Below are 11,747 nucleotides of genomic sequence, written 5' to 3'. Positions count from 1 at the left end.
CCCCAACAAACTATCATGGTCCAAACACACTAAGACAGTCGTGACGAGGGCACGACAACACCTTTTTCCCCTCAGGAGACTGAAAAGATTTGGCATGGGTCCCCAGATCCTCAAAGTTCTACAGCTGCACCATTGAGAGCATCCTGACCAGCTGCATCACCGCCTCGTATGGCAACTACTCGGCATTTGACTGTAAAGCGCTACAGAGGGTAGTGCGTACAGCCCAGTACATCACTGGGGCCAAGCTTCCTGCCATCCAGGACCTATATACTAGGCGGTGTCAGAGGAAGCTGTCTTATCTATGCATAGTCACTTTACCCATACCTACATGTACAAATCACCTTGATTAACCTGTACCCCTTCTCATTGACTCGGTACCGGTACCCCCAGTATATAACCTCATTGTTATTTGTGTTACTTTTTTAAATATATTTTTAAACTTTTGTTTATTTTGTAAATATTTTCTTAACTATTTTCTTAACTGCATTGTTGGTTAAGGGCTTGTAAGGTCTACACCTGTTGTATTCGGCTCATGTGACAAATCAAATTTAATTTGGGTTTTGGCTAGTGGGGTAAAGATTTTGTGCCTGTTTCCTGGACTGAAAGTGCTTTTTAGTCCAGGACTAAATCTTTAAACTTCATGTAAAAAGTTGGGTGACTTGAGTTTGAGCTGACCAGAGGGGTTTGTCATTAAGAGGGATCATTAACTTAGATTTTTCTGGTTCATAAAGAAAGCTACACATAAAAATGGGTTGTTGGCTGTAAAGTTAAACTTACCGTGCCAATGTCAAGTCTATATTTATTTTACTACAGGGAGGTACAGAAGCGGGCCCAGGGAAGGAAACGCATCGGCAAGAACTTTAAGAAGAGGTGGCTTAGAGTGACCAACAGGGAGCTCTCCTACCACAAGCACAGAGGTGAGGCATGCACACACACACACACACTCACACAGATACACCATCACAACCACACACACACACCACAACCACAGAGTCCCCCATAGGGGGCAGTGTTGGACCAGATCCCTCCATGGGCCAGGTTAGCCAGTTGTTTTGAAATTGTAGATTTTCTAGACATACAACATTGTTTGGAACAAGGCTCTTAGCTTTTATCTCCCAGGGGAGATGATGAATATATGGAGCTCTATCCACAGGTATCTATTGATGGGCCACCGGCCTCCCACAGAGAGGGGGAGGAATGCAGGAAGTAAGCTCTGTTCATTATAATGAGAGAGCCAGAGAGCGGCAGAAGAGGAGGAAAAGTGAGAACCCTGGTCATTATAGTGGGGCCTACCTGGCGGGTGTCCAGTACTCTACTACTCAGCTCACCTCAGTGGAGCACAGCCACACACACGCACGCTAGGCTCCTGTAGTTCTTGAAGAGAGGGTGGCTATGAGACGCTGGGGGCTGCTGCCATAGCAGTATCGCACATACACCAGACCTGCCAACCTGCTCACTTTGCGTACCATGCACGCAATTTGAGGTCAAAGTATGCTGGTATGAAAAATGACCCTACAATTACACAAAAAATAGGCTTCTAGTTGGCACATTTGTGGCTTTTGGCTCGACCGTCTGAAGTTGAAGCTGAGCAAATCAGAGCGCTTAATCTCTAGCTCTCTGCTTTGTTCACAATGACAACAAGGCATGTTGAAATCAAGCCTAGTAATCAGACCTAACTTGATGGATGGAGATCTGCAATAAGCTCATATAGGCCTAGTTCATTTGTTTCATATTCCAAATAGCCTACAATAAACTAGACTACAAATGTGTGTCATTGAGACCACCTCAATTTAATTTGGGATCATACACAAGACTTCACAAGACTTTGTTGGCTACATAGTTTGTCATAATTGAAGACTAGGTTTCAGGAGTAGTATACCTCCAGTCCAAGTCAAGTATACCTTGCCTCCTTGGGGTCTGTCAAGTTGGGTGTACAAAGCCAAACTATGTTCAAGTCGAGTCTTCTGATCTGCTTGGACTTTGTCAGACCTCTCCGATCTCTAAGTCCAATGAAAGCCAATAGCAGCCAGACTCTTCAAGCCATATTGTACATGGTGTGATAGCCTAGACCTTGCATAAACGAGCCGAAGGTCTTGTGTAACACTGTTTTTCCCCCCCCCCACTCTTGTTGAAATGTCAAGTCATTTTTTTCAATCAGTTACGTAAGTTGCTTGGAACAGGCCCCAGCCAAATCCAACCTTCCGTTAATTTACTGCTGCTCCCAGGTCCATGGCACACTCCTCCAAGACTGTTCCCTCAGCACTCTTCTCAACAATTACCAAGACTCATTTCTTCATCCACTCTGTTGTGTCAGTTTTGGTGCGTGTCAGGGGGCTAGGGAGATGTGTGTAAGGTAATATTCATCATTTGTTTTTTGTATCATATGTACCAGTCAAGTTTGGACACACCTACTCATCCAAGGGTTTTTCTTTATTTTGACTATTTTCTACATTGTAGAATAATAGTGAAGACATCAAAACTATGAAATAACACATGGAATCATGTAGTAACCAAAAAAGTGTTAAACAAATCAAAATATATTTGACATTCTTCAAATAGAGACTGTTGACCAATAGCATTACTGTTCAGTTAATGTCCAATCACATCATCAGACCTACATGATGTTACCACAACAGCACCTACTGCTTCACAGGGGTGTGACAGAATGGTTGCCTGGCTACCCAGACTCCTTGCTTTGGCCAAACGCCACGCCCACTGATGTTAGTTTTTTTCTCCGCAATGACTCTGGATCTGAGTACGTCCCTAACCCTTCACCGACTGCGAACACATTTGGGCTGTCTGATTGGTCCAGAAACCGTTGGGTTGGGCCAGAGCCAGAACACACATGGGTAAAGCAGGTTGGAAAATTCTTCATTGGCTTTGGTACTCTGATTTGGTTATACACGATCCAATCGCTTATTACTTTTTGTACCATGCCCCTCATTCCCCTTGTCACCACAAATGACTTCAATGACAGAATTTAGTGTGAGTATGCAGGCTAACAGAATGGAGGATGTGGAGAGCAACACAGAGGAGGCTGTTGAGTGTTGATAAAAGTGAGGTTGAGGGTTGGGCCTACCTACACGTGTGTATCTGCTTGCAGCTGTATGTGTGTCAGTTTGTGAATGTTATTGTTAGAGTAGACCGACAGACACAGAAACTATCTTTTGAAAGTTTGTTTCATGTAAATCCCGGCCTCGACTCAGGGCAACGGGCCCTACAGCTCCAGCCACTCCTTCTCCTAGTCCTTCTCAAGTCTTGGAGCAATGTAAACTCACATGAACTCTTTGAAGAAAGAATCCAGTCTAGATCCATTGGTCTCCGGAGGGTGCCCCCCCCCTCCCTTTTACTGCCATGTCAACGGTCATTCTTGACACATTTCATTATCCATTTATTTTGTTTTTGTTGGAATGTGGAAAACCTGCTGTCGGCGTGTGCATCAATATTGAATTCCATATTTAGTTAGCTTGGTTTAACTTCATAATTTCATTGACCGAGGATGCACTTCAGAACATGGTTTGAAAAGAAATGTGGGGCATGCAAACAGCTGCAATTTAAACAATGTTTATTTGATAATCATCAGAAAGTACATGTTTGGTGAAGGAGCCAACTTCCTGATGTTAATTTATCAAGTTTTAGTATTGGGTGTGTAGGTTTGGGAGATTGTAGATTGTATTCTGTAATCCCACAACATTTGATCATTCCTCCACAACCACATGCCTTAGATAAGCATAGATGTTGTTACCCATGTGTGTTCATCTGTGTGTGTTTTTTGTGTGTGTTGGAGTGGTCTCTGGAGCTGTGCCCTGCCACTACAATGCTGGCTCTGTTACAGCAGAACAGGCAGACAGATGGGGCCACTAGATTGGTGTCACTCTAAATTGACAGTGACAACCGGGTTTGGGCAGTGCAGCTGAAGCACCATGACAGCAGGCAGCACTTGGTGGTGCTGTTTTGGGGGTTAGTAATAGTCGGTGCTAAAAAAGTTTGAAAGGCGTTCAGGAGGTTTTGAACTAAGTCTCATGTTGCTGTGAGTGTTTGCTGTCTCATAAGTTTTTATTTTGTATATGGGTTTCAATTTGTAATGGAGGGGAGAAGGACAGGGTTCGAGTTTCCAGGGATCATGATCGTTTGGTCTGAGCATTTTCATGATGATCCCTGCAGATGGAACTAACCACTAGGACTACGTCTCAAATGGCAACCAATTCCATAGAGCTCTGGTCAAAAGTAGTGTGCACTATGTAGGGATGAGGGTGCCATTTGGGACGCAGCCTAGTTGTGTGTCGCCTTCGGCTGAAGTGTGTCTGGGTTCACTTTCAGACTAGTTTGTGTGCATGATTTTTTTATTTATTTTTATATATTGGCAGGAGGTTTCAGTAAAATTGTGAAGAGAACCATGGATCAGAATGTTCAGATGTGCATCTGATTGCCTAGACATAATGCTTCTGGCAACAATGCAGCACCTTGAACATTGCATTGTAATAAAGTGCATTTCTCATTGGGATTTAGATCATTAATGGAGTCTAGCTCTGCTCTAGATTTGGGACTCCTGTTGGATATTGGAGCAGCTCAGAGGTACAACATGGATAATGTACCAGAATGCAGTAACGTAGCCAGAGTAGTGAAGATCTGTGTTTACAACTTAAGTGATTTGTAGCCTGCTGTCCGGAGATGAACTGAAGTGTGTGTGTGTGTGAGCACTGAACTGGAAGGCAGGAGATATGCAGAGAATCTGATGGTGCTGGAGGTATGCGTGGCGGGGTCGGGGGGGATCCGTCGGACTGGCAATGCGGAGGAAGAGTAAGGTGGCAGGCAGAGAAAAAAGCTCCCTCTTAAATGAGAGATTGATACGGCAACATTCATCACACACACCCAATGCACCTTGATTCACATATTTAAGGGAGAGAGAAGGAAAAGGGGGGGGGGGTGGTTGTATGTGAAGTATCATCAGTGGATCAGACACCTCACTCTATCAGCTAGATGAAGGGAAGGAGTGTGAGCTGATAGGTGGAGACTGAAGAGAGACCAATAGCAGGAGCTGATACTGAGACTGCTTTTATAACTGTGTATGGTTTGTGTGTTTTGGCCCGGGCTTTTGTCAGACACAGCGCAGGAAATGGTGGTCTATCAAGTGTAAAAAGAATGTTTTCTCTTTGTATTTTTGTTGGATGAGTTTGTGTGAAGTGTAATGCTGCATGTCTTCTAGTAGTCAGGGTCACATGGTGCAAGAACTCGATGTTCCTCCTAGTGATGTAGCTTGACCAAGACGACATGGGTGGGTTCCACATTATCCTTCAACAGTTGAAGAATATTACCATATAATTTATCCAGAGACGGGATTCTTTCTGTTGTTGAGACTAGCTACTATCCTTGTAACTTGTTACAGTAGCCTGTTTATATAAGGGTAAGAGAGTCCAATGTAGACATTTTGTGTGCGCGTATATTTACGTTTATTTTTCTTTTTGTTTTCCAAGGGAAAGAAGCACTCTGCATTATGCCTGTGAAGAATATCCGGGCTGTGGAGAAACTGGACTTAAGTGCCTTTAACCGCAAAAATGTAAGCAGGACTTGGGACCCCCTCAGCCTGTCTCATGACTGTCTATTGTGGTCTGTTTAGAGCCAAGAGTTTTCCCTGGCCACCTACCTGACCAGTAAACGGTAAAGCACAGTTATACTATAGGCTAATGCAAGGGCTCAGAGGTTTTCCTGGTCAGGTCAACAGATCAGGAAACTCCTGTGGTCCTATGTAAGTTCTGAGGGAAGTTCTTTGAGTTTACGCAGTGAATTTGAACAGATACATATGTGGACTATGAGTGTCTGTTACTAAATAAAATAACATCTTAATTGTGTGCAAAGGACAATTAATTTTCCACCATATTCACAGCCTATCAGATATTGTATGTAATGTGTGTGTGTTATAGACAGCTCCTCTTTCCTGTCCCCTTTTTAGATGTTCCAGGTGCTCCACAGTGAGAAGCCGCTGTACGTACAGGCAGGGAACTGCGTGGAGGCCAGTGAGTGGGTGGAGGTGCTGAGCCAAGTGAGCCGTTGTAACCCGGACCGCCTGGGCACCTTCCACCCCTCGGCCTACCTGGCCGGAGCCTGGCTCTGCTGCAGGAGCCTGAGCGACAGCCAGCCGGGCTGTAAACCCTGCACACCGTGAGTACTCAGCTCTGAATCTCAAACCAACCTCTACTAGTCCCTAGATCAGGGTGCCCCAATAAATGTTTTCCAATAACATTTTATTACACTTTGTATAATCACCAGGAAATAACCTCAAAGTGATTTTAATTGAGGAAATCTGTTCCCAAGTATCACCACCCATAAATAGAGAGGCATACAGTGAGCTCCAAAAGTATTGGGACAGTGACAAATGTTTTCTTGTTTTGGCTCTGTGCTTCAGCACTTTGGATTTGAAATTCTACAATAACTATGAGGTTAAAGTGCAGACTGTCAGATTCAATTTGAGGGTATTACAGCACTTTGTGTACATAGTCTCCCCATTTTTACAGGACCAAACGCTTTGGGACAAATTCACTTATGTGTATTAAAGTAGTAAAAAAGTTTAAGTATTTGGTCCCATATTCATAGCATGCAATGACTACATCAAGTTTGTGACTGTACAGCATTTGCTGTTTGTTTTGGTGGTGTTGCAGATTATTTTGTGCCCAATATAAATTAATGGTAAATAATGCATTGTGTCATTTTGGAGTCACTTTTCTTATAAATAAAATGGAATATGTTTCTAAAAACGTCTACATTAATGTGGATGCTACCATGATTTAGGATAATCCTGATTGAATTGTGAATAATGTTATTTGTGAGTTATTTTTTTAAAAGTCTAATTTACTCCTGGGCTACAGCACCCAGACTCATTTATAGAACTTAGTAAGAGTTGAGCATAGAGCCTTTTATATGGTTCATAGTTCTATCTTGCACTCTGATCGACCAGGTGACATTTTCTTGTATTGGTGCTATCCTTCCCTCTCAGATCAACACAAGTTCCTAGGAGATAGCGACTGCTTCAACAAAGAAATTGACCATACCGTAATCACTGCCTACTTGTATCAGACACCAGAGTCTCATATCAGTCTAATTTAGTACGGAGCACTGTAGAGAAATTGGACAAATCCAGGATGCGTTATTGGACATTTTCTGTTTTGTTTTTGGTGCCTAATGAACATGACCCTGTTTCCCCTCCCAGTACCTTGCTGGCTAACCTACAGCTGGACATCGACTGTGACCGCGAGACGGAGAGAATCTTCTCCCTCTTCACCTCCAGCTACTCCAAGCTACAGAAGATGGAAGGCAAGAGGGATTCTACCTGTCAATCGCCCAACTTTCACACAAATTAATATAAAACGTATTCTTATCACAGTAGATTGTTTCTGTAGTGGCTTATTGCATGAGGCATTTTCTCTGCATCAATGTGTGCTTGTGCAGCATGCATGACACTTTGATACTTGATTCACACCTGAGCCGTACCCTGCTGGCTCGGATATTTTCTTTTCACATTGTCCTTTCCAGCTCGGTTCCAGCAACTATTGTGTATGACTAACCAGGCCAGCCCAGTACAGCTCTGATTGGCTTGGCTCAGTTTGGCCCTTTTTAGTGATAATCTGGCAACAGTAGCTTGCTGTGATAGCCTGTGATGATGACCTCATGTAACTGTCTCCTGTGGTCAGATGCGTGTGCCAGCATCGCTGTGTACCAGGGTCCTCCGAGGGAGCAGGACGACTACTCCCTGTTCACCATCCAGGACTCCAAGGAGACATTCCACACAGTGAGGCAGATCACACACATCCTGAAGGAGCTGCAGAGCGAGCATGACACCCGCAGCGGCACCGCGCAGTATGGCAGCCAGTAAGTATACACACATGCCTATACACACACATGCATATGTCTATACTAACACACACTTGTACACACATGGATATGTCTATACTTACACACACACACACACTAATAGACAGCCACGTAAATATTTATCCTCTTTGTTTTTCTGTGTCTTTCTAGAGAGAATCCGATAGTTGGGAAGACATCCTAACGAGTCTAGGTGGGTCTGTCTGGCCTGAGACAGCCATTCCAGCAAATGGCAGTATGCCACCTGCCACAGTTCTACACTGGAGCCCCAGAGTGGCACAGTCGGGATTGGCACTGAGAACGCTGCCCGCCTCACGAGGACCAAGAACCCACACACCCCCAAGGTCGCGCTCTGCCCCCGCTTCCCCCTCCACCACGTGTGACTGGGACGGACGGTCCAATAGCGGAAGTGTCACCTGAACCTGGTCAGAAGCTCTCATTGGTTCAGAAGAGGAGAACCTTGGTTGAGTTTTATTCTCTAGCTCTCCCCGTCTGTCTCCATCCTTCTCTCTTTCTCACACCCCACTGCCCTAATCAGAGGAATATGTGCTTGCTCTCGTCTCCTACTTGATTTGCACAAAGACCATACAACATCATTAGTTGGGGTGTGTTTGTGTGTGTGAATAGGCTGCTAAAATACTCCATTTTATTCACTCAATGTTTTCAATCTCGATCGTCAACAATCAAGATGATGCTCTCACAATCTCTTGGGGCTTCACTGTTTGACGTCAGTTTACGACTAAACAGCAAGCTGACTTTGTTTATCTCATTTTCTATCAAAGGGTCAACTTAACTGTACTCTCTTCTTCCTCTATCCACCTCTGTGCTTTGAACAAATGCAGGTGTTTCAGAGTACAGTTAAGTGGATGAAACCGATCTGCCTTATTTCTCTTAACGGATGTATGTGTAAGAATCTCTCGCATCCTCGAGTTAGGGACTAATGCCCAAGCACTTTACATATTTGGAATATTCCAGATGGCATCATTTTAGATACGTGGTATCAGTATACCCCCCCATATCGATCAGTTCAATGATCTCGAGTACGTTCTCCTTTCCATTCCTGTACAATAACATTTATAGCCTGTAGATTTTAATAGCTAATTTTCTTACACCAAAGACGACAATATCGTAAGGTCGACTTGGAAAAAAAGGGTATAAATGTATTTTGAATACAGACTTTTTTTTTAAATGGAGAGAAATACAGTATATATTACGTTCATGTACATTTTGGTAACTGCATTGTTCCTCTTTTTAACGATTTAGACGATTTGATTGAGTAACCTTATAATGTTCTCTGGAAATTCCGAGGGACCATGGTCGGTAGTCTAGAAATGTCTGTGACGACGATGTAGTGATGTCACTGCAAATCAATCACAACAAGCTAGACAATCCCCCTTCACTTGCCAATCTAGCCCCTTAGATCCTCATCACTGGCCCACATTAACTGGTAGTCAAATGTGATTGGATAGATCTACAATCAGGAAAACACACATAGCGTAAATTCCGGACTATAAGCCGCAACTTTTTTCCCACGCTTTGAACCTCGCGTCTTAAACAATGACGCAGCTAATATATGAATTTTTCCCGCTTTCAATTTTTTTTCTTCCAAAAAAACACATTCTGTGACGTGCTCAGTTTTTTGCCAGCATGAAGCTTTCATTAGACCAATGAAATTGCCGAACAGGTTAAGGTCAAACAACTTTTTTGTTTACTGTTTAGATTAAATCGAGCGCTCCCAAACTTCCCATCATTCTGATTACGGTAGTCATTTTGTCACCCTCATGGCAAAGACACGGAGAAATGCATATGATGCAGCTTTCAACTTGAAGGCGATTGATCTGGCTGTTGGAAAAGGAAATAGAGCTGCTGCACGGGAGCTTGGTCTTAATGAGTCGATGATAAGACGTTGGAAACAGCAGCGTGAGGAATTGACTTACGCTGCTGACATGTGCGGCTTATTTATGTTCAAAATAATATATATTTTTTAATTCAGTGGGTGCGGCTTATATTCAGGTGCGCTTAATAGTCCGGAAATTACGGTATATTAGTTAGATCCCATTCATTGTTTTGTGTGTTTTAGACTGAGGACTATTGCTGTGTTCATAGCCAAGTGGGAAGGTGGTAATTACCAGTTGTGAAGTCGTAAATACCGGTTAGATGCATTCACGTGCTTTGAACTAGTGGAGAAACGCTAATTGGCTAATGTGCAACAAGCTGCGTCAACCATAAAAAAAAAGTACAGCTGTCATGCTTGTAAACAAATGATAGTGTTCAAAAAACCATATAAATTGATTGCTTTTTAGAAATAATGTTTTGTTACGTTTAACTGCCAAAAACGCTGTTATCAAGGTAATTTCCTTAGTAGGCGACATCAGAGGTCACCATGTAGAAGAAGTCTGAGCTCAGGGATGATAGATGAGCTTCCCAATAGTATACTGAACAAAACATAACCGCAACAATTTAAAAGATTCTACTGAGTTACAGGTCATAAGGAAATCAGTCAATAGAAATAAATTAATTAGGCCCTAATCTATGGATTTCACATGCCTGGGAATACAGATACGCATATGCTGGTCACAGATACCTTAAAAAAAAAGGTAGGGGTGTTGATCAGAACCAATCAGTATCTGGTGTGACCAACATTTGCCTTGTGCAGTGCGACACATCTCCTTCGCATAGAGTTGATCATGCTGTTGATTGTACCCTGTGGAACCATATCCCCACTGCCACCATGTGGCACACGTTGACATCAGTAAACCGCTCACCCACACAACGCCATACACACTGTCTGCCATCTGCCCGATACAGTTAAACCGGGATTCATCCATGAAGAGCACACTTCTCCAGTGTGCCAGTGGCCATCGAAGGTGAGCATTTGCCCACTGAAGTCTGTTACGACGCCGAACTGCAGTCAGGTCAAGACCCTGGTGAGAATGACGAGCATGCAGATGAGCTTCCTTGAGACGGTTTCTGACAGTTTGTGCAGAAATGATTTGGTTGTGCAAACCGAGTTTCATCAGCTCTCCGGGTAGCTCGTCTCAGACCATCCCGCAGGTGAAAAAGAAGGATGTGGAGGTCCTGGTCTAGCGTGGTTACACGTGGTCTGGGGTTATGAGGCCGGTTGGACTTACTGCCAAATTATCTAAAACGTTTTGGTAGAGAAATTAACATTCAATTATCTGGCAACCGCTCTGGTGGACATTCCTGCAGTCAGCATGCCAATTGCATGCTCCGTGGCATTGTGTTGTGTGACACAACTTTTAGTGGCCTTTTATTGTCCCCAGCACAAGGTGCACCTGTGTAATGATCATGCTGTTTTAAACAGCTTCTTGATATGCCACACCTGTCAGGTGGATGGAATATCTTGGCAAAGGAGAAATGCCCACTAACATGGATGTAAAAATGAGAAAAATAAGCTTTTTGTGTATATGAGAAATATCTGGGATCTTTTATTTCAGCACATGAAACATGGGACCAACACATTACATGTTGTGTTTATTTTTTTCATTGTAAATACGAGTTGGTGGGGCAGTCAAGTGGATTTTCTTCCCAGTCGTATGTGGTAAATATCAAAGCTTTGATCAGGGAGGTTGAGTTTGGTAATGAACTCAGCATTAGTCCACATAGTCGCACCGTTCTTTATATTTGTATCTGTTAACTCGTAGGAACGACAGTTTGTAAAAACAGATGCCTAGAAACTTGAGCTTGGATCAACAACAAGAAGGGAAGGTGTAACACAGTTAGTACAGGGTTAACCATGTTTCGTATATATTTCTGTTTGGCTTATGGAAATATTCCTGTCAGAAGTTGTCTTTGGTCCGTCATACATTTCTTTCATGCATGTCCTGTATATTTAACAGTATATTTTTTTAGAGTACCTTTTG

This window comes from Salmo salar, chromosome 09 (genome assembly GCF_965601325.2).
Source record: "Salmo salar chromosome 09, fSalSal1, whole genome shotgun sequence".
NCBI lineage: Eukaryota > Metazoa > Chordata > Actinopteri > Salmoniformes > Salmonidae > Salmo > Salmo salar.
This window is presented reverse-complemented; position numbering follows the sequence as displayed.